The sequence below is a fragment of the Equus quagga genome, chromosome 1 (assembly GCF_021613505.1).
Source record: "Equus quagga isolate Etosha38 chromosome 1, UCLA_HA_Equagga_1.0, whole genome shotgun sequence".
NCBI lineage: Eukaryota > Metazoa > Chordata > Mammalia > Perissodactyla > Equidae > Equus > Equus quagga.
Window position 1 is genome coordinate 102,853,166 of NC_060267.1, and position 23,649 is coordinate 102,876,814.

The 23,649-nt window shown below is 41.0% G+C and overlaps 1 protein-coding gene across 2 annotated transcripts in view; it reads left to right on the forward strand.

The window, feature by feature from the left end:
• The first annotated feature begins 10,108 nt into the window (after positions 1-10,108).
• The window catches only part of TMCC1 (transmembrane and coiled-coil domain family 1), a 247,725-nt gene continuing 234,184 nt past the window's right edge, over positions 10,109-23,649 (forward strand). The window contains exon 1 of one of the 2 annotated variants that reach the window (XM_046669546.1): positions 10,109-10,285. The gene's annotated coding sequence lies outside the window, so the exon portion shown is untranslated. The remainder of the gene's footprint in view (positions 10,286-23,649) is intronic. The other variant, XM_046669553.1, reaches the window with a different exon arrangement.

Here is a 23,649-nt window from a genome sequence, read left to right on the forward strand (position 1 = left end):
CTAATGAGTTAGCTCCATCTCTCCCATTTTACAGAGGAGGACACCGAGGCCCAGAGAGGGAAGGGGATTTGCACTTGGCCACAGCTTGTGTTGGCGGCAGCTTAAAGACCGGTCTCTGGGATCCCAGCAGGGTGAGCTCCACTGCTCTCTTGCACCTGTTGATGGAGCTGAGTGTCCCGCCTTGAGAGAGGACCACTGTTTCTCTGGAGTCTCCTCCGATCACTTGCTGAGCTGGTTGCATCTCAAAGGCAGGTCCCTGCTGGCCTTATCTCTAGAGTCTGGGCAATGGGGACTAAGAAGGTTACATTTAATTAGGAGAGTAACAGACCAGGCCTCATGGATTAAGTTGCACCCCTCTCTGTTCCATCATTGTCTGCCCTCTTCAGCACCCTTTCTACTTTTGGGAACAATACCTTCTTTTGGGGCCCTGTTTCTTTCTACTTTCTAACTACCAGGTGGTTCTACTGGGTGTCCAGTCACAATGTTTCACCCTCATGGCCACAGTTGATTGGTGTAGGGGTGGGCACTGGGCTCAAAATGGGCCAATCAGACCCTTCCCCTGAGAGTTTCTGGACTGGATTTAAGGGAAGCAGGTTGTAGGCTTTCTCTAGTGGGAGGCTACCATGTGTGGGGCTTAGAAACTGATGGCAACCATATTCTCCATTGTGAGGAGAAAGCTGTTTGATAGAATAAAGCTAAGAGAAGCAGAGAAGGGAGAAAGTGCCCTAGGGTCCAGGCATATCTGAGGCCCTGGCATTTATTTCCATGGTTATGTTCTGCAAATACACTGGCATCCTTCCAATAAATTGCTGTGATTTGGCAGAAGCCTATTTGCTTTGGATTTCTATCACGTGAAATCAAAATAGATGAACAGATCTGAGATCTGACCACCAGCAATCCTGACCACAAGGCCCCAGCAGGGAGGCTGTAGAGTTCTGTTCCGCTGGAGCCAACTACACTCTTGGCTCTGCTTGGATGTGGTGGGGACCATGAGAGTTGCCACTGAGGCCTTGTCCCACCGGCAATGTTTGATTTCCACGGAGGGCCGTAGTCCTTACACTGTGGATAGGGCTATCTGTACTCACACCCCCACCTCACCTGCTGGGATTCCTGGAACAGGGCCTTATCCTACCCCTCTCAGGGTTAAGGCTAGGTCAGTGAAAGGAATCTGTGGTTTATTGAGTGTCAAGAGAAACAAGGGGAAGGAGATTAAAACTCATCAAGGCTCCCCTCGAGGTTCTTGGTGGGAAGCAGAGAAGGAGTTGGGGGAAATCTTCTACTCCAAGATAAAAGAAGATTGGTGACAATTCCTTACTTCTGCCTAAATTTTTAAATGAGATATAAATTACATGCAGTAAATCACACAAATCTTCAGACTACATTTACACCCACATACTCACCTGTGTAACCACCACCTAGATCAAGACGCAGGACATTTCCAGCACCCAAGAAGACTGCTGTGTACCCCTTCCCAGTCAATATCCTGACGCCCGACCCCTCTATTCTGATCTACGTCTGTCATCATAGGTTAGTTTTGCCTGTCCTTGAACTTCATGTAACAGAATCATACAGTACATGGTCTTTTGGGTCTGGCTTCATTTTCACACAACATAATACTGAGGAGGCCTAATCTTTAATATTGGCCCCAACATTCTTGATCTTCGTGGTACTCCTGTAAAAATAGCTAACATTTGTTAGGTGCTAGGTCGTGTTGCAAGTGCTTTACACGTATATATTCATTTACTCCTTATAGTATTCCCATGAGGCAAGTACAAACACAGGAAGTGGGGCACAGAGAGGTGAGGTGACTTGCCCAAGACACAGGTGTGAAGTGGCAGTGTTAGGACGGGGAGGCAGGCAATCCTTCTGTAGCCCATGCTTGTATCTAGGAGGCAGGAGACATCCTGTGTGTTCCAAGGGCTGAGAGAACCTCACTAGGTGGATGTGGTCTTTGGAGGCTCAAATGGGATACCAGAGGTAAAAATTTGCTAAAAAGAATAATGCGTTGTATAAATATATGCCAGAGACATGCTTCATTTAATATGAATAGGGTTACAATGTATTCATTTATTAATCCAATAAACATATATTGAGCACCTACAGATACATGGAGGGTCAGTGGGCTCAGAATGACAGAGACAAAGTCCTTGGACCATGGTGTTCACAGTCCAGAGAGGAAAGCAGATGTTTAAGGAGGAACTTACATGTATGTTGGGCTAAGAAAGGGGAAGTTCAGTATGCTTTGAATATGTGATGGGAGAAGCTGACCTTGTCTGTGGGATCAGGGAAGTCCTCTTTGAGGAAATGACACTTCATTTGAGACATGAAAGCTCAGCAGATTTAGAGACGAAGTTGAACCAGGCACAGTAAACAGCAGAAGCAAGGGCCCTAAGGTGAGGGAGAAAGACTAGCACAATAATTAGAAATTCAAAGTCACGAGTGTATGATAATTTGCTATACAACAGTTACTTGCCTTGCTTTCATGGAAATAAAATTCCTTGTGACAGTTTATTACTTTTTTTAAAGTCAAACTCCTTGCAAATCTATTTTTTTGAGTTTTTATTTATTTTTTATTGCAGTAACTAGTTTATAACATTACATAAATTTCAGGTGTACATCATAATGTATTTCGAATTCTGTGTAGATTACATCGTGTTCACCACCCAAAGACTAATTACCATCCGTCACCACACACATGTGCCTAATCACACCTTTCGCCCTCCTGCCTCCCCTCTTCCCCTCTGGTGACCACCAATCCAATCTCTGCCTCAAGACACTTTCAACGCTTACCTGCTCCAATACATCATGGTCACTAGATGTGACAATCTTTTTGGTCACTCTAGATCTTAACTAGTTTTTACTAAATTTTAGTTTTGTGAAGCTACATTCTTTACTGGTTACCCATGTTAACAAAGTTAAACACACACTGAGAGACACAAGAGTATTTTGAAATGTGATGAATCATTGCTGCAAAAATATTGCAATACTTTACTGGAAGTTGTGCTAGATTTTACCAAATAGCTTAAGGTTTTTAGTTCCTCTGCATTCATTTCCCATCAACATCATCACTAACTAATGTTCATTAGTCAATTTCAACTATAAATTTTCTTTCTTTCTTTTTTTGCTGAGGAAGATTCACCCTGAGCTAACACCAGTTGCCAGTCTTCTTCTTTTTGCTTGAGGAAGATTGTTGCTGAGCTAACATCTGTGCCAGTCTTCCTTTATTTTGTACATGGGATGCTGCCACAGCGTGGCTTGGTGAACAATGTGTGGGTCCACTCTCGGGATCTGAACTCACAAATCCCAGGCTGCCAAAGTGGAGCATGAAAACTTAACCACTATGTCACCTGGCTGGCCCCCCAATCTTCCTCTATTTTGTACATGAGTTGCTGCCACAGCATGGCTGCTGATGAGTGGTGTAGGTCCGTGCTTGGGAACTAAACCTGGGCCACCAAAGCAAAGTGCCCTGAACTTAACCACTAGGCCATGGGGCCAGCTTTAAATTTTTAATAGTTATTGTAGTTCATGTTCATTGTAATTCTTCAAATTACATATGTCATCAGGTTTAGTGCTTTTCGAACTAATAAGCAAATGAATTGCCTGGAGGTCATGTTAAAATGAAGACTTTGACTACATTGATCTGGAGTGGGGCTGAGATTCTGCACTTTTAATAAGCTCCTAGGTGATGCCCATGCTATTGGTTCAGGGATAACATTTTGAATAGTAAGGGTCTAGATTAGAAGACTGAAAAGATCATTATTTTCTTTCAGGATTGTAACCTTTTATTTTATTATTATCATTATTATTTTTCCCCTTTTTCTTCCCAAAGCCCCCCAGTACATAGTTGTATATTTTTAGTTGTGGGTTCCTCTAGTTGTGGCATGTGGGATGCTGCCTCAGCATTGCTTGATGAGCGGTACCATGTCATTTTAAAATCAATAATCTATTTTTTTATAAGCATCATCATTTAGTTTTTCTTCAAAGAATTTCTTAATCCCTTTGAGGTTTTCAAGAGCATTATGTACATTGAATTTTTTTGAACATTGAATTTTCTGTATCATTTTGCTTAAACCATTAATTTTACTTAAAGCATCATGCCAAGTCAGTATCAATCTAATAAATTTAGACATGAATATGTTTGAAAGTATAACTTTGGTTGGTATTTTAGAACACATATTCTTTATTAATATCATCATAAAAAAGATCATTATACATTGTTTGTAACTGAGTTTTTACTGGCATGATAGTATCAACTCAATTTTCCCATCACATATTTAACAGTGGTTTCAAATTTATATTCAGGGTGTTTTCAATACACTTGAATGTTTAACCAAAGCTGAAAAGCATTCATACAGTTCTTTGAAGATATTTTTAAAATTCACTAATGTCAAAGGAGATTTTGACTGTATTCACTATCAAGTTTAAAGAATGCTTAAAAAAATAAATATAGAATGGCATATAATTTTTCTCAAAGATCTTCTATTGCAATGTCTTCCCCACATATTTGCACCATTGTCATATTTCTGGCTTCTCAAATTATTTTATTTTATTTTTTTTGAGGAAGATTAGCCCTGAGCTAACATCTGCTGCCAGTCCTCCTCTTTTTGCTGAGGAAGACCGGCCCTGAGCCAACATCCGTGCAACTCTTCCTCTACTTTATATGTGGGACACCTACCATAGCATGGCGTGCCAAGCGGTGCCGTGCCCGCACCCAGGATCCGAACCAGCGAACCCCAGGCCGCCAAAGTAGAACATGCAAACTTAAGCACTGCACCACTGGGCTGGCCCCTTAAGTTATTTTTGTTGAGTTCAGTATTTGTAAGAATTTTACTAAAATTTTAAAATAATCTTTCCCCAACATGACAAAAATCCTCCAAAATGTTCACATATAGAAGTATTTGAGTTTAGAAACCTACAAATCTAATCATAATTATTATCTGTGCTACATACATGCATTAGGTATTGACTCTAAAATAACGAGTAATATTAAGCACTTCTTACCTTATCCCAAAATATTTCTTTCATGGCACCTGCTAACATTAAAAAAAAATCTTGTGTATTTCATCCCGTGAGTAACGTGTACTAGTTTTTTGGTGCTGATATTTGATTTCTGTATAAATGTTCTTCCATGATGTTACTGAATTTTGCCAAATGAATAATATTCTGATTTCCACACTCTTAAAATTGGGTGTCTGAATGCTAGCTATTGCCTCACCAAAACAGAATCATTTATATAATGTTTTTAACAAGAGCACACCAATATCTTTTCCCATTTTATATAGTCTCTCTTCTGCAGCACCACCTTTCGGGGTGTCCCATGTATCTCGGTTGCTCTTTTCTGTGTTTTCTCTCCTTTTTTTTTCCTGTACTTTAATCTAAATACTTTCTGCTGCCTGTCTTCCAGTTCATTAAACCTCTGTTCTGCTGTTTCCAATCTGCTATTAATCCCATCAAATGAATTCTTTTTTAATAACAACTTTATTGAAGTACTATACATACAATAAACTGTACCTATTCAAAGTGTACAATTTGATGAGTTTTGACATATGTATACATCCATGAAAACACCACCATAATCAAGACTCAGATCGTTCTCATCACCCTCAAAAGTTTCTTTGTGCCTCTTTACCTCTCGTTTTTCTCTCCACATCTGGTCCCAGGCAACCACTGATCTGCTGTCATTATAGATTAGTTTGCATTTTCTTGAATTTTATATGGAATTATACAATACGTATTCTTTTGTTTTTGGCTTCTTTCTCTCAGTATAATGATTTTGAGATTTGACTACATTGTTTAGTGTGTTGGTGATTCATCCCTTTTAATTGCTGGGTAGTATTCCATTTCACGGATTTAATGCATTTTTGTTCATCCATTCACCTGTTGATGGGTATTTGGGTTGTTTCCAGCTTTTTGATACTGTGAATAAAGCTGCTATAAATATTCTTTTACAAGTCTTCGTGTGGACATATGTTTTCATTTCTCTTAGGTAAATACTTATGTGATAGTTTTTTTTAGGTGTTAACTCTTTGAAGTGAATAACTTGTCCTCAGTTATTCTACACTATTCAACACTAATCTAAGTGCTGCTATGAAGGCATTTTTTTGTAGATATGATTAAAGTCCATAATTGGTTGACTTTAAGTAAGGGATATTATCCTGGATAATCTGGTTGGGCCTGATTTAACCAGTGAAAAGTCCTGAAAAGCAGAGTTCAGGTTCTCCCGAAGAAGAACTTCTGCCTTGGGACAGCAGCTTCAGCCCTTGCCTGAGTCTCAACCTGACCTTCCTGTTAGCCCGTCCTATGGATTTCAGATTTGCTTAACCAGTCCTCCTCCCCACCCCGAATTGTATAAATCAATTCCTTGAAATAAATCTCTGATTATATGTCTCCTACTGGTTCTGCTTCTCTGTTTGAACCTTGATTGATACAGATTTTGGTACTGGAAGTTGTTCTAGAGGAACGGAATCTTAAGGATGAGTTTTCTGAACTGGTTCTGGATTTTCTTGAATTGGTTCTCTAATCTGGTTAGATTTAAGGGCACTAACGACGATGTTAAAGAGGGCATTGGTAGTCCATGGCATGATGAGGCATTGGATACTCTTAATCAAATACACATAGAAAGTGAGGTCCTGAGTGGCCATGCATTTGCTACCTTAGAATATTTTAGTCAAACTAAGAAATATGATGGGATTGTCTGGTTGCTCCTAATTGTACTGAAGAAAGTGGGGAAAGAAAAGGATGAGCTCAGGGCTTCAAATTCCTAACTGAAGCCATGTATACATGACCTGAAAGCCTCTATATCTACCTTGAAAGAAACCCTTAGGGCCAAGATTTCTGAAAACCAAACCCAGAGCCTCTTTCTGCAAGTGGTTGATAGAGATGCTGTTAGAGTCCTTGGCAGGCCCCCACAGGTAAATCACAGGACAGACCTTTAGGACTTTGGAGCAAAGCCCTGCCATCTACCACAGATAACTACTCTCCTTTTAAGAACAGCATTTGGCCTTAGTAGAGACTGAACTCTTAACTTTGTGACCTGAGCTGCCCATTACAAACTGGGTGTTGTCTGATCCACCAGGCTATAAAGTTGTGCATACAAGGCAGCACTCCATTATCAAATTGAAGTGGTATATATCAGATTGGGCTTGAAGGGGCCGTGAAGGCATAAGTAAATTGTATGAGGAAGTGCCCCAAATGCCCAGGGCCCCTACTCCCACTACATTATCTTCTCACTCTCAGCCCACAGCCATAATCTCATGGGGCATTCCCTACAACCAGTCGACTGAGGGAGAGAAAACTTGGTCTTGGTTTCTGGCTTACGATGGTTCTGCACAATACGTAGACCCTGGGTGAAAATGGACATCTGCAGCAGCACAGCTTCTTTCTGGGATATTCTAGAAGAAGAACACTGAAGGAGAAGCCTCCTTGTTGGCAGAACTTCAAGCAATACACCTGGTTGTTCTTTTTGCCTAGAAGGAGAAGCGGCCAGAAGTTGTGCTGGTCTAGAGGTCTTAGTTCCAAAGGGAAGAATACTTCCACCAGAAGACACAACAATGTTTCCATCGAATTGGAAGTTGAGATTGTCGCCTGGTCACTTTGCACATCTCATGCCTCCAAACCAACAAGTAAAGAAGGGAGTTCTTGTACTGGCTGGGGTGACTTATCCTGATTACCAAGGGGGAAATTTGATTGCTACTACCCAATGGAGATGTATTATTAGTTAACTTTATATCACAGTATTAAGCTACAGGATGTGAAAAGAGGAAAGGGAAGATCACCCAAGGACTTTGGATCCTCTTTTGGGGATAGTGCTGCGTTTCTGGTTATGCAGGTTAGTTGTATCATGTTAGATGGAAGTACGACTTTGTTATCATCTTTATTTGGAGCTTAAGTATAGTTAAAGAGATGAGTAGGAGTGGGATTGCTAGGTTATGAGTCTTTTTTTTTTTTTTTTGCTGAAGAAGACTAGCCCTGAGCTAACATCTATTGCCAATCTTCCTTTTTCGCTTGAGGAAGATTAGCACTGAGCTAACATCTGCGGCAATCGTCCTGTTTGTGGGTTCCTGCCACAGAATGGCTGATGAGTGGTGTAGGTCTGTGCCCAGGATCCGAACCCATAGACTTGGGCTGCCGAAGCAGAGCATGCTGAATCTAACCACTACACCATGGGACCAGCCCCTCATCAGTCTTTTAAATTTTAGCTATCCTAATGAGGGTGTAGTGGTATATCATTGTGGTTTCAGTTTGCAAATCCCTGAATGACTAAAGATGTTGAGCATGTTTTTGTTGCTTATTGGTCATTTTTATACCTTCTTTGTTGAAGTGTTTACTAAAACCTTTTGCCTATTGTTTTATTGAGTTGCTTGTCTTCTTATTCAATTATAAAAGTTCTTTATATAGTCTGGATATAAGTCTCTGGTCAGATATATTGTATCACAAATCCTCCCTCCCATCTGTGGCTTGCATTTTCATTTTCTTTCTTTTTTTTTTTGTTGCTGAGGAAGATTTGCTCTGAGCTAACATCAGTGCCAATCTTCTTCTGTTTTGTATGTGAGTCACCACCACAGCATGGCCACCAACGAGTGGTGTAGGTCCGTGCCTGGGAACCAAACTTGGGTCACTGAAGCAGAACATGCTGGACTTCTTAATCACTAGGCCCTGGGTGCTGGCCCTTTTCATTCTCTTAATGGTGTCTTTCAAAGAATAAGTTTTTAATCTTGATGAAGTTCAACTTATGAAATAATTTCTTTTATGGTTCATGCTTTTTGTGTCCCAAGAAATGTTTGCCTATCTCTAAGTCACAAAGATTTTTTGTTTTCTCCTAGAAATTTACTCATAGTTTTAGCTTTTACATTTACAGTTATCATCCATTTTTAGTTACTTCCCTCAGGGGCCTCCTTCAGTGCTCCAGAGGTCTATAAATGCATCCCCACTAACCTCCAATCTAAGAGTCAGACTTGCCACCTCCCTGGCCTTCCCTCTTCATCCAATCTATCATCATGTCCTGTCCATTTTACTTCCTAAAAAGTGTTCTTCTCTACCACCACTGGTCTACCTTGCCTTGACTGTTACAGGAGCTTCCTAGTGCCCAAATTCTGAGCCCCCTCCAAACCACTCTTCATACTGGCACTGGAGTGATGTGTTAAAACACAAAATAATGAAAAATCCTCAAAGGCTTCTCCACACTCAGGTTAGTCTCAAATCCTTACCTCAACTATTGCCTACCTCTCCCTATTCTCACACTCTATCCCACATTCAGTGGTCTTTCACTGCCCCATTCTGGCCAGGCCCAGCTCTCACTCCTTGGACCTAGTTAACCCCTTCCAAGTTAGCCTTCGGATTCCAGCCTGAACATCCTTGACTAAATCAATCCCTCCCCCCATCTAGGTTCTCTTAGCACCATGTACCTCTCAGAAGAGATTTTACTAATTACAAATTTTAATTTTGTGTGATTCTTCCTTTAGCATTTCCCTTCTTCACGAGATCTAAGTTCATGACGCCAGGAACTGTTTATCCCCACACTGTACTCCCAGTAACGCGAGCAGGGCCTACCACACGGAAGCCTCAATACATAAGTGATGAATGAATAAATGAATTAGGAAAATGGAATAATAAAGGGATAGATTGATGGCTGCTTGTGGTCCTTTCAGGGGTAATGTCGCACGCGAAATAGTACAGCCTTTGCCGTTTTCCCAGCAGAGGCCGAAAATCTGCTAGATCCGAGAAGGAAGGGAGGCCTTCCGATTCAAAGTTGGGAGAACAGGTGTGTGACCCGGAGCGGCGGCCAGAAATTCGCTCAAACGTAAACTGCTTCGGGCCCTCGGTCCCAGAAGGAGGGGCAGGGTAACAGCAGCTCCGCTCCTCCAGATTTCGCCCAAGCAGCCCACCATGAGCACCCACCAGCTTAGCGCCCAGTGACCGCGTGGGTAGTGGGCGGGCGGGCTGGGGGCGGAGCCACGCTTTCCGGGGGCCGCTTCCGCCCCCTGCGGCGTGCGCGTGCCCGTGCCCGCCGCCGCCTCGCGCGTGCGCCGCGGGCCGGGGGCGGAGGTTGTGGGCGGTGGCGGCGGGCGCGCGCGCTCTCGCCCCCACGCGCCGGTTCGCGTTCCCGCGCCGGGGCTGAGGCGGCGGTGGCGGCAGCGGCGGCGGCTGAGACGGCGCGGGGGGAGGGTCGGGAGGGGGGTGGTTGGGGGGGATGGACCGGGCGCGGCGGCCGCAGCGGCAGGACCCGGCGCTGGAGCTCGAGCGACGGCGCTGGCGGCGACGCCGGCTGCTCCTCCCCTCCTCGCCGGTGAGTGAATGCCCCCGCCCCGGACGCCGGCGTCGGCCGCGGCCCCTCACGGCCCCTCCGCCCGGGCGGGGAGCGTCGTGAGGGGAGCGTGGCCAGGCGGCGCCGCCGACGCGGGCCCGGCCTCCAGCTCGCGGCCTGGCGCGGCTCGGACCCTCGGTCGCCCCCGTTCGGAGCTGAAGCGCCGGGCCTAGGACTCGGCCCCCGGCATCCCGCCGGGCCCCTTCCTTCCCGGCTCGCTCCGCTGTCATTTTGACCCTGGGGTTTTCTCCCCACCCCCTCGCCTCGCCCCCTTCCCTGCACCTCCCCCTCCGGCCGCGGCGAGGGAGGGACGTGTGAGGAGTCGGGCCGAGGCGCCAGGCGCTGTTTGGGAGCTGGCTCTGGTGGGCGTCTGGGGTCCTCGGAGCCCTCGCTCGCCCTGGCGTCCCCAGGAGTTGGCCGCTAGGGCTCAGCCCGTGCCACCTGAAACCAGTTTTGCGCCTTTTGTTTTGGTTTTGGACTTGTCGTTTGAGAGGAGGAGGCAGCCCGCTGTACTGAGACGGGGGAATAGGTGGTGCAGGGTGGGATGTGAGCCTAGGCGGGCTAGGCTTGGCCTCAGAGCGCCTTCTCTGGGCCCTTTGAGGAAGGGAAGAAGGGCGCAGTGAGCTGCACCTTCCCTGAAGGGCTGGAGATGCGCTGATAGCTGCACACCCCTGCTTTTTCAGCCTAAGCAGGAGCGTGTGTAGAGCTGGTCCAGCGGTTGGTTTGGTTCATCTCTTACCAATAATGGTGAGGATCCCCCAGGTGAATCTGCTGCAGGGTTTCTTGAAGGAGCCCGCTTGAGCCGTTGGCTGATTTCCGCCCCTTTTCTTTGGTGATGCCTTATCCGTTAGTCTTGGTAGATCCTAGCAAATGCTTTTGCAGGCTGCCTTTGGCATCCCGACTTGTCAGAGGAAAGGAGGATGCACACACACACTAATACAAAATGGTTGCTATAAGACTGACATACTTGTCAGAGGTACCTGTACCATAAGCGTCTCTGTGAAAGATCTGAAATTCTAAATTAGCTAATGCTAAAAAACAAAAAAAAGCACCTAGGGCTTAAAAAGCAGGTAGCTGCTTTAAAATAAAACAGAACTTTGATTTGTTTATGCCTTCTGACCAGTATCTTAAATTTTGGAAGTGATTGGTTAAACCAGATCCTTGTCTTTGAAGTACCTGTGTTTAGAAATCATTGCAAAACCTGGAGGAAAGAACCTTATGAAAATGTTAGTGTGTTAATGACAAGATTCCTTCAGAAGGTAGATACATTTTTTTCTCCACTTGTAGATTGGAAGAGTGAGACTGGAATTGTGAGTAGGTGGTAGTTTTACTGGTGGTGTGTGGCAAACAATGCTTATAGGTGGGATTTTAACTCAACAATACCTTGTCCTCTACCAGCAGAGTCGGCTTGTATTATTTTGAAATCACACACCCACTCTCTGGCTAGTATGGAAAGATTAAAAAGCTGCTTCTGGTCTGTGGGCGGTAACCTTTTAATTTCTAGAGTTTTCAACTGCTTACAGAATAGATTGCTGATCAGCATAAGAAAAATTTAGATATTAAAAATTCATTAGCACATGATCTAGATCTGTTATAATTATGAGCATTTGTGAAGATTTGGCATGGTGGGGGGGCTGTGTACTACGTATGGGAAATGAGATTTCTCATAATATTTGCATGTTAAGGTAAACAGGCACAATGAGCTGACAGACTGTTGTGACACTTTGCAGTAGTTGAGAGAACCTTTTATGAGCACAAAAAAGCCTGTACACTTTGAAAAACCCCAGTGACCTGGACTAGTTGGTGACCACCATTACTTTAAGCTGTTTGCTCCTTTTCTCTACTAGAATATTTCTCCTTTTCTGCAAGAGTTTGTATGCCCGTCATATATGTACAAAACCTATAATGACTGAGGGGTTAAGTTTAAACTCCTCGAAGTGGTATTTATGGATCACTCATTAATTTATTCATCAAATATTTATTGAGCCTTTATTTTGTTCCAGGATTTTTTTCTAACTACTGGCTTACAGTGGGGGAACAAAATGGACAGGATCCCTGCCCTCATTCAGCTTTATTCTGTGTGTGTGAGAATGAGGGTAACAAGTAAGCAAATAGGTAATTTCAGATAATGCTATAAATCAGTGATTAGCAAAATTTTTCTGTAAAGCACCAGAAAGTAAATATTTTAGGCTTTTCGGGCCATACTGTCTCTGTTGCAACTACTCAACTCTGTTGTTTTAGTGCAAAAGCAGGCACAGGCAGTACATAAACAAGCTTGTCTATGTTCTAATTAAACTTTGGACGCGGAAATCAGAATTTCATATACTTTTCCCATGTCACAAAATATTATTATTCTTTTTGATTTTTTTCAACCATTTAAAAATGTAAAAGCCGTTCTTAGCTCATAGGCCATACAAAAACATCGAGTAAGCCAGATTTGGCCTGCGGGCTATGGTCTGGCCCTTTATAGAGAAAGTTTGCTGGCTCCTGATATGAACTGTGAAGAAAATAAAACAAGCTAAAGTCACAAGTGAGTGACTGGTGGGGGTCGTGGGGAGGCCTCACTAAGGAGAAGATATTTGAATTGTGGCCTAAAAGGTGAAAAGCTTTCCTGGCGAATGAAACAGCAAGTGCAAAGATGCACAGGTGAAAATGAGCTTCTGCTCATTAAATTTCCCCAGCATTGAACTTCCCCATATTGCATGTCCTTCTTGCCTTTGTGTCTTTTTTGATTTCGTTGTTGTTAACTAGGATGCCCTCCTCCTGTCAGGTTTTAAAAGTCTACCCATTGTAGAATCTAAGACTTGGAAGAGATCTTAACTTCTTAACCAATTGCTCTGTTCTAAAATGTTCTCAGTGATTTTTCAGCCTCCTTTTGAACGCCATTGATGACAGAAAATTCATTACTTTGAAGTAGCCTGTGCCATTTTTAGGTAGCTCTAATTGTTAGAGTGTTCTTCTTCATGTTGTGATAGGATTCAACCTTTCTGCTTCCTTTCCCTGATGCTGCCTTACAGGGCCCGTAGAGTAAGCCCGCATTGGGGTTGTACCTCCTCCCCAGGATTCCATTCTAAAGTCAGTGCATGAGACAAAAATTACATAAGTTGAAAAGTATACTTGAGAATCCTTTAAATTGCTTAAAAGTATGGTGTGCATGTTTTTGTATGTATAATTGTATATAATTCTTGTGCGCTTTACAGACTGAAAGCCACCATTCTTGATTGAAGGAAGGAGCAAGAGGCAAAAAATTATGTAGATATGTAGGTCTTCAAATAATTTTGTTTTTTAAAACAGCTATCAAATTCCTATCAGAGTGGGGGATGGTGGAGAATTTTAACATGTTCCTGCTTCCTTGCAGGGTTTATTACATTTTTACATGAAGCCTCTATTAATTAACTAATGTTTATAGAAGTGTTGTGTATATTAAACAAAATAAAATGTATAGGGGCACCTGGCACATGGTAAGTGGTCAATAAATGTTTGCAGGATTTGAATCTGAATTCTTGCATCATTGGGCTCGCATGCACACTGTCCTTTGAAAAGTTGTAGAGAAGAACTTGGCCACCTGCTTCCTGTCTTTCCAAATTGACGTTTCCTGTTGTGGCTCTATTGAACAGCTGTCACTCTCTGTGTCCTTGAGTGTTGGTCACATTTTACCAGAGGTCAACTAGTAAGTTAGATGGGCATATGATGTAACTCTATTAGTTCTGCCACGTGACCCTTAAAGTATTTCAACACTGCTGTTATGTCTCCCATTTAAGCCTTCACTTTTCAGGGCTAAGTATTTTCATTTCGTTTAGTTTTTTCTTATTTCTTGACCCTTATGGTTCTGATAAGTGTACCAATTTATCATTATTCTTCTTTACTTTGGTACCCTGAAGTACCTTTTAAGATACAAACCAAGTTTTGTCTCCTTAATGAAGTCTTCCCTCATAATTCTAGACCTTCTCTATATTCCTAATATACTTTTAGCTGTACTTCTCAATTTAATATTTTCTTATTTTTGTATTTTATACTTGTTTCATGAGCATCTGTCTTACCTCACGATGACACAGCGAGCTTCTTGAGGGCCAAGAGCATATTTTAGGCATTTTTTGTGTCCTGCCTGCACTGAGTAAAATTTCAGGCATACAGTGGATCATAATTAGCTTACAATTTTTTAAAAGTAAAGTTTCTGGGGGCTGGCCCCGTGGCCGAGTGGTTAAGTTCGCGCGCTCTGCTGCAGGCGGCCCAGTGTTTCGTTGGTTCGAATCCTGGGTGCGGACATGGCACTGCTCATCAAACCACGCTGAGGCAGCGTCCCACATGCCACAACTAGAAGGACCCACAACGAAGAATATACAACTATGTACCAGGGGGCTTTGGGGAGAAAAAGGAAAATAAAATAAAATAAAATCTTAAAAAAAAAAATCAAGCCAAAGAAATATATTTTAAAAAAAAAAAAGTAAAGTTTCTGTTTTAGAACAGCGTTAGATTTAGTAAATTACTATGAAGATGGTACAGAGAGTTCCTGGCTATCCCATACCCGGTTTCCTTTATTATTAACATCTTACATTAGTGTGGCACATAGGTCACAATTAATGAACCAGTATTGATTGATATATTATTACTTAGAAGTTTATACCTCATTTAAGAGTGACGTAGTTTTTTCCTCAATGTCCTTTTTTGTGTTCCAGGATCCCATTCAGGATGCCATGTTACATTTAATAGTCATGTCTCCTTAACTTCTCTTGGTTGTGACAATTTCTCAGACTTGTTTTTAGTGACCTTGCTAATTTTGAAGATAATTGGTCAGGTATTTTTTACAGTGTCCTTCAGTTGGGATTTGCCTGAGGTTTTTCTAATGATGAGACTGATGTAATCTGATTTTGGAAGGAAGACCGCAGAGGTAAAGTGTCTTCTCATCAAGTATCCAGAGTACGTACTGCTGATATGACTTATCAGTGTTGATGTTAACCTTCATCACCTAGCTTGAGGTAGTGTTTGTTTTCTCCACTGTAAAGTTACCCTATTGTTCTTCCCTTCTTATACTATACTCTGGAAGAAAGACACCATACATAGCCCAGACTTAATTAGTAATGAGTTATGCTTCACTGCCTTAAAGGTAGAGTATCTGCATAAATTTCATTGCTCAGGTTGTTCCAGCTTTGGCCATTTGGAGCTCTCTCAGTTGTCTCCTGTATCCCTTTCCTTTGACATACTCCTGTGATTGTGTGTGTGTGTGTAAGCTTGCACTTTCTTTCTGGCAACATAAAATGCTTCAGGCTCATCTTTTATATGTCATGCTCCCGTCCTATTCTCAGTCATTTTCTCAAGGAGCTCTAGTTCCTTTAATTGGAAAATGGTATTAGAAACCAAGATCTGGCTGCTAGATGTGCTAGTTGCTGCTAGCTTATTGTTGCTTCTAGGTCCTCTGAGTGACAGAGGAAGGACAGAGGTGTGTTTATATTAAGCTGTGTATATATACATATCTGTAAATATTTCTGTATGTAACCATTGTCTCTATAGTAAGCTAAACATGAATTTATACTGATGTCTCCCACTCTACTTCCTTACATGGATCATTCTAACCTCCTCCACTTCACCATTGAGAAATCTGGCTCCCACCCCTGCCATCCATTTACTTAATTCTTCAGTTCCAGTATACATGTGTGGTGATTTCAGAATTGTTAATTTGTGCTCCTGTAGAAATTGTTTGTCGGCTGCAGTACAGTGCTTATATACTGTACTGTATTCCTTTTGGCTTTAGTCTTGTGGACTCCACTCATTTCCAGCATTGCTTAGGTCAATACCTTATTCCTATACCTCCTTTGTGCTTATGCTTTACAGTTTTATGTGTTTTGACAAATTTTTAATGTCTTACATTCACCATTACTGTATCATGTAGAATAATTTCACTGTTATAAAAAATTTGTGCCTCACCTATTTCACTCTCCCCATACCAACCCTTGGCAACCACTGGTCTATTTAGTATCTCTATAGTTTTGCCTTTTCCAGAATGTCAGTATATTAAATTTTAAAAAGTATTTTTGAATGATTTTTATGAACACAGCGTTTTGTTAAGTAGTGGGAGAAACAGGTACTAGATAACTAAACTTGGAAAGATATGTATTTTTTCTATTGAGGTAAAATTCACATATAAAATTCATCATTTTAACTATTTAACGTGTACAGTTCAGAGGCTTTGAGTACATTTGCAGTGTTGTGAAACCATCACCACTATCTAATTCTAGAACATAGTCATCACCCCTAAAAGAAACCTCATATCCATTAAGCAGTCCCTCTCCCCATCCTCTGGCAATCACTAGTTTGATTTCTGTCCCTATGGATTTGTCTGTTCTGGACATTTCATTTAAATGAAATCATGTAATATATGGCCTTTTGTTTTTGGCTTCATGTTTTTAAGATTCATCCATGTTGTAGCATGTTTCAGTACTTAATTCCTTTCTTCTGGCTAAATAATAATATATTGTATGGCTATATCACCCTTTGTTTACCCATTCATCAGTTGATGGACATTTGAGTTGTTTTCACTTTTTGTCTGCTATGGATAATGCTGCTGTGAACATTTGTGTGGAAGTTTTTGTTTGCACATATATTTTAAATTCTCTGGGGTATATAACTAATGTATATCTTAAAGTTACTCAATGGATTACTTGTAGAGTGCTGAAAGAATGCTACATTCTCTCTGCATGGTATTCATCAGTTACTGAAATCCTGTTGTCTTTTTTTTTTTACTATTATTTTTTAATTTTTAAAATGGAGGTAACATTCGTTCATAACGTTATATAAATTTCAAGTGTACATCATTATATTACAATTTCTGTGTAGACTATATCATGTTTACCACCCAAAGACTAATTACCATCCATCGCCAAACACAGGGGCCCGTACTCCTTTTGCCCTCCTCCCTCCCCCTTCCCCTCTGGTAACCACCAATCTAATCTCCGTATCTATGTGTTTGTTTGTTGTTGTTGTTTTTATCTTCTGTTTGAGTGAGATCATATGGTATTTGACTTTCTCTACCTGACTTTTTTCCCTCAACTTCCATCCATGTTGTTGCAAATGTCAAGATTTCATCTTTTTTTTATAGATGAGTAGTATTCCATTCTCTATATATACCACGTCTTCTTTAGCCACTCATCCCGTGATGGGCATTTAGGTTGTTTCCAAGTCTTTGCTATTGTGAATAGTGCCGTAGTGAACATAGGAATGCATGTATCTTTATGCATTTGGGTTTTCGTGTTCTTTGCATAAATGCTCAGCAGTGGAATAGCTGGATCATCTGGTAGTTCTATTCTAAATTTTTTGAGGAATCTCAGTACTGTTTTCCATAGTGACTGTACCAGTTTGCATTTACACTAGCAGTGTACTGGGCTTCCCTTTTCTCCACATTCTTTCCAACACTTGTTATTTCTTGTCTTTTTAATAATAGCCATTCTGATGGGCATGAAGTGATATCTCATTGTGGTTTTGGTTTGCATTTCCCTAATAATTAGTGATGTTCGTGAAGATCTTTTCATGTGCCTGTTGACTATCTGTATATCTCTGGAAAAATGTCTGTTCAGATCTTTTGCCCCCTTTTTTTTGAGGAAGATTAGCCCTGAGCTAACATCTGCTGCCAGTCTTCCTCTTTTTGCTGAGGAAGACTGGCCCTGAGCTAACATCCATGCCCATCTTCCTCTACTTTCTATGTGGGATGCCTGCCACAGCATAGCTTAACAAGTGTGCATAGGTCCGCACCTGGGATCTGAACTGGCAAATCCTGGGCTGTCGAAGCAGAATGTGTGAACTTAACCACTGTGCCACCAGGCCGGCCCCTTTTGCCCATTTTTTAATTGGGTTGTTTGTTTTTTTGTTGTTGTGGTATGTGAGTTCTTTATATATTTTGGATATTAACCGCTTATCAGATATATGCTTGCAAATATTTCTCCCATTTGTTAGGTTGTCTTTTCGTTTTGTTGATGGTTTCCTTTGCTGTGCAGAAGCTTTTTAGTTTGATTTAGTCCCATTTATTTTTTCTTTTGTTTCCCTTGCCTAGTCAGACATGATATTTGAAAATATGCCATTAAGACCGGTGTTGAAGAGCATACTGCCTGTGTTTTCTTCTAAAAGTTTTATGGTTTCAGGTCTTACATTCAAGTCTTTAATCCATTTTCAGTTAATTTTTGTGTATGGTGTAAGACAGTGGTCTACTTTCATTCCTTTGCTTGTGGCTGTCCAGTTTTCCCAGCACCATTTATTGAAGAGACTTTCCTTTCTCCATTGTATGTTCTTGGTTCCCTTGTCGAAAATTAGATAAGTGGGTTTATTTTTGGGCTCTTGATTCTGTCCCATGGATCTGTTTGTTTTTGTGCCAGTACCATGCTTTTTTGGTTACTATAGCTTTGTAGTATATTTTGAAATTAGGGAATGTGATACCTCCAGGTTTGTTCTTTTTTCTCAGGATTCCTGTGGCTATTTGGGGCCTTTTGTTGTTCCATATAAATTTTAGGATTCTTTGTTCTATTTCCATGAAAAATGTCGTTGGAACTTTGATAGGGCTTACATTGAATCTGTAGATTGCTTTAGGAAGTATGGACATTTTAACCATGTCAGTTCTTCCAATCCAAGAGCATGAAATATCTTTCCATTTCTTTGTGTCTTCCTCAATTTTTTTTTTGCTGACGAAGATTTGCCTTGAGCTAACATCTGTGCCAGTCTTCCTTTATTTTGTGTGTGGGTCACCACCACAGCATGGTTGCTGACGAGTGGTTTAGGTCCACGCCCAGGAACTGAACCTGGGCTGCCAAAGAGCATGCTGAACTTAACCACTAGGTCACGGGGCCAGCTCCCTGTGTCGTCTTCAGTTTCTTTCAGCAGTGTTTTATAGTTTTGAGTGTATAGATCTTTCATCTCTTTGGTTAAATTTATTCCCAGGTATTTTATTCTTTTTGTAGCAATTGTAAATGGGATTGATTCTTAATTTCTCTTTTGACTATTTTGTTGTTAGTTTATAGACTTGCAACTGATTTTTGTATGTTGATTTTGTATTCTGCAACTTTACCATATTCATTTATTATTTCTAAAAGTTTTTTGGTGGATTCTTTGGGGTTTTCTATGTATAGAATCATGTCTTCTGCAAATAGTGACAGTTTCACTTCTTCCTTTCCAGTTTGGAGCCCTTTTATTTCTCTTTCTTGCCCGATACCTCTGGCTAGGACTTCCAATACTATGTTGAATAAGTGGGCAACTTTGTCTGGTTCTTGTTCTTAAAGGGATAGCTTTCAGTTTTTCCCTGTTGAGTGTGTTATTATCTGTGGGTTTGTAATATATGGCCTTTATTATGTTGGGATACTTTCCTTCTATAGCCATTTTATTGAGAGTTTTTATCATAAATGGATGCTGTATCTTGTCAGATGCTTTCTCTGTATTTATTGAGATGATCATGTGATTTTTATTCTTCATTTTGTTAATGTGGTGTATCATGTTGATTGAATTGTGGATATTGAACCATCCCTGCATCCCTGGAATAAATCTCACTTGATCATGGTGTATTATCTTTTTAATTTGTTGTGTTCGATTTGCTAATATTTTGTTGAGGATTTTTGCATCTATGTTCATCAGTGATATTGGCCTGTAATTTTATTTTTTTGTGTTGTCTTTGTCTGGTTTAAGGGTAATGTTGGCCTTGTAGAATGAGTTAGGAAGCTTCCCTTCCTCTTCAATTTCTTGGAAGAGTTTGAAAGCTTAGGTGTTGCATGTTTGGTAGAATTCACCAGGAAAGCCATCTGATCCTAGACTTTTATTTTGGGGGAGGTTTTTTATTTCTGTTTTGATCTCCTTACTGGTGATTGGTCTGTTTAAATTCTCTATTTCTTCTTGATTCAGTTTTGGAAGGTTGTATGATTCTAAGAATTTGTCTGTTTCTTCAGATTATCCAATTTGTTGGCATATAACTTTTCATAGTACTCTTGTAATCTTTTGTATTTCTGAGATGTCTGTTGTAATTTCTCCTCTTTTGTTTCTGATTTATTTGCGCCTTCTCTCTTTTTTCGTGGTGAATCCAGATAAAAGTGTGTCAATTTTGTTTATCTTTTCAAAGAACCAGCTCTTAGTTTTAATGATGTTTTTCTATTTATTTTGAGTCTCTATTTTGTTTATTTCTGCTCTGCTTTTTATTATTTCCTTCCTTCTACTGATTTTGGGCTTTGTTTGTTCTTTTTGTAGTTCCTATAGGTGGACTATTATATTGTTTATTTGAGATTTTTCTTGTTTGTTGAGGGAGGCCTGTATTGGTGTAAACTTCCCTCTCAAAACCACTTTTGCTGTATCCCATAAATTTTGGCGTGTCGTATTTTCATTTTCATTTGTCTCCAGGTATTTGTTAATTTCTCCTTTGATTTCTTTGTTGACTCAGTCATTGTCTAGTAGCATTTTGTTTAATCTCCACATATTTGTGGCTTTTCTGATTTTCTTCCTGTAATTGATTTCTAGTTTCATACCATTGTGGTCAGAAAAGATGCTTGGTATTATTTCAGTCTTCTTAAATTTATGGAAACTTGTTTTGTGGCCTAATATGTGATCTGTCCTGGAGAATGTTCCATGTGCATTCAAACAGAATATGTTTTCTATGATTTTTGGATGCAGTGTTTTGTATATATCTATTAAGTCCATCTGATTTAATGTGTCATTTAAGGCCAGTGTTTCCTTGTTGATCTTCTGTTTGGATGGCCTATCCATTGATGTAAGTGGAGTGTTAAAGTCCCCTACTTTTATTGTGTTACTATTTCTCCCTTTTTGTGTGTTAATAATTGCTTTGTATATTTAGGTGCTCCTATGTTGGGTGCATAGATATTTACAAGTGTTATATCCTCTTGTTGGATTATTCCTTTTATCATTATGTAGTGCCCTTCTTTGTCTCTTGCTACAGTTTTTGTTTTAAAGCCTCTTTTGTCTTATATAAGTATTGCAACCCCGTGTTTTTTTCATTGCCATTTGCATGGATTATCTTTTTCCATCATTTCACTTCCAGTTGTGTCTTTAGGTCTGAAGTGTTCTCTTGTGTGTAGCATACATATGGGTCTTGTTTTTTTTATTCAATCAGCCACCCTCTGCCTTTTGATTGCAGCATTTAGTCCATTGAGATTTAAAGTAACTATTGATAAGAATGTACTTATTGCCATTTTGTTACCTTTTCTGGATGTTTTAGTAGTTCTTCTCTGTTCCTTTCTTCTTCTCTTGCTCTCCTCCCTTATGGTTTTATGGCTTTCTTTAGTATTATGTTTGGGTCCCTTTCTGTTAATTTTTTGTGTGTTTATTATAGGTTTCTGGTTTGTGATTACCATGAGGTTCATAATAATAACCTATGTATGTAGCAATCTATATTAAGTTGATGGTCTCTTTAGTTTGACCTCTTGCTAAAAGCTCTGATCTTTTACTCCCCTTCTCCCACATTTTTAAACCTCTTTGGTGTATGTGTGTGTGCGTGTTGTTAACCTCTTATGTTAGAAATAGATAATTTTATTACTTTTGTCTTTTGACCCTTCATAGTAGCTTCATAGGTGGTTGATCTACCTTTACCATATATTTGCCTTCATCAATGATTTTATTACTATTTTTTCATCATTTTCTTATTCCTACTTGTGGTCTCTTTTTTTCCTACTTAAATAAGTCCTTTTAGCATTTCTTCTAGGACTGGTTTATTGATAAACTCCTTTAGTGTTATGCTTGTCTGGAAAATTCTTTCTCTCTCTATCCATTCTGAATGATAACCTTGCTGGGTAGAGTATTCTTGGCTGTACATTTTTTCCTTTCAGCACTTTATATCGTGCCACTCCGTTCTGGCTTATAAGGTTTCTGTTGAGAAGGCAGCTGATAGCCTTGTGGGGTTTCCTTTGTATGTAACTTGTTGCCTTTCTCTTGAAGCTTTTAGGATTCTCTCTTTGTGTTTAGTTCTTGACGTTTTAATTATGATGTTTCTTGGTGTGGGCTTTGGGTTTATCTTGTTTGGTGCTCTCTGTGCTTCCTGTACCTGGGTGTCTGTTTCTTTCCTTAGATCAGGAAAGTTTTTAGCTATTATTTCTTTGGATAGATTCTCTGCCCTTTTGTCTCTCTCTTCTCCTTCTGGGACACCTATGATAGCGGATGTTAGTGCATTTGATGTTGTCCCAGAGGTCCCTTAGACTGTCCTCGTTCTTTTTAATTCCTTTTTCTGTTCAGCTTGGGTGATTTCCGCCTGTCGTTCTTCCAGCTCACTGATCCATTCTTCTGTATCATCTGGTCTGCTTTTGATTCCCTTTAATGAGTTTTTGATTTCCATTATTGTATTCTTCAGTTCTGATTGGTTCTTTTTTATATTTTACAACTCTTTGTTGAAGTTCTCATTGTGTTCATCTATTCTTCTCCCAAAATCAGTGAGTATCCTTATGACTAGTTTTTACTCTTTATCAGGTAGATTGTTTATCTCTGTTTTGTTTAGTTCTTTTTCTGAGGATTTTCCTTTTCCCTTATTTGGAACATATTCCTTTGTCTCCTCTTTTTGCCTTTTTCTCTGTGCTTATATCTATGTTTTAGGTAGATCAGCTACATCTCCTGATCTTGGAGAAGTGGCCTTATATAAGAGATGCCTTATGAGGCCCAGCATTGTACTTCCCCCTTGTTACCAGTTCCAGATGTTCCGGGAGTGTCCCCTGTGTGGGCCATGTGTCCTGTTGTAGCAGGGTTGCTGTTACTGCAGGTGCACAGGAAGGCTAGGCTGTCTTCCTGGCCGGCTGGTTGTAAGGCTCAGCTGCATGTGGCTGCTACAGTCCTTTCAGTCACTTTATTGGGCAGGGGGAGTCCCAGCACAGTTGGCTGCAAGTTCTAATAGCACATTCCTGCTGCAGTTTTTCTGTTAAGTGAGTAGGCTCCCATTGTGGCTGGTTGGTAGCCTCTGGGGCTCACAATGGCTGTAAGGCTGTTGTCAACTCTCTCAGTAGTGCAGCTGTGTGGGGCCGACCCCAGGTGTGCCAGCACACAGTTGTTTCAGGCATTGATAGTTATCGCAGATCCCCTATATGGCTGGGAAGCACAAGTCTGCTGCAACTGACAAGCCCCACCACCTGCGGGCCCACACACCCTGTCTATGCAGTCCTGCCTCGTGTGCATGCCCCGTCCAACTGAAATGCACGCCACTCACCCTGCTGCAGAGGCCTCAGACACTCCATCAATGACAGGCCTGCCCATCATGCACGCCCTGCCCTGCAAAGGTGGACTCACTCACCTTGCTGCAGAGGTCCTACACCCCCTGTCTATGCAGGTCCACTAGTTGTCTGAGGGCTTGCTGTTAGGTGGGGCCTGTACCTAGGGCAGGCTGTCTGTCCTGG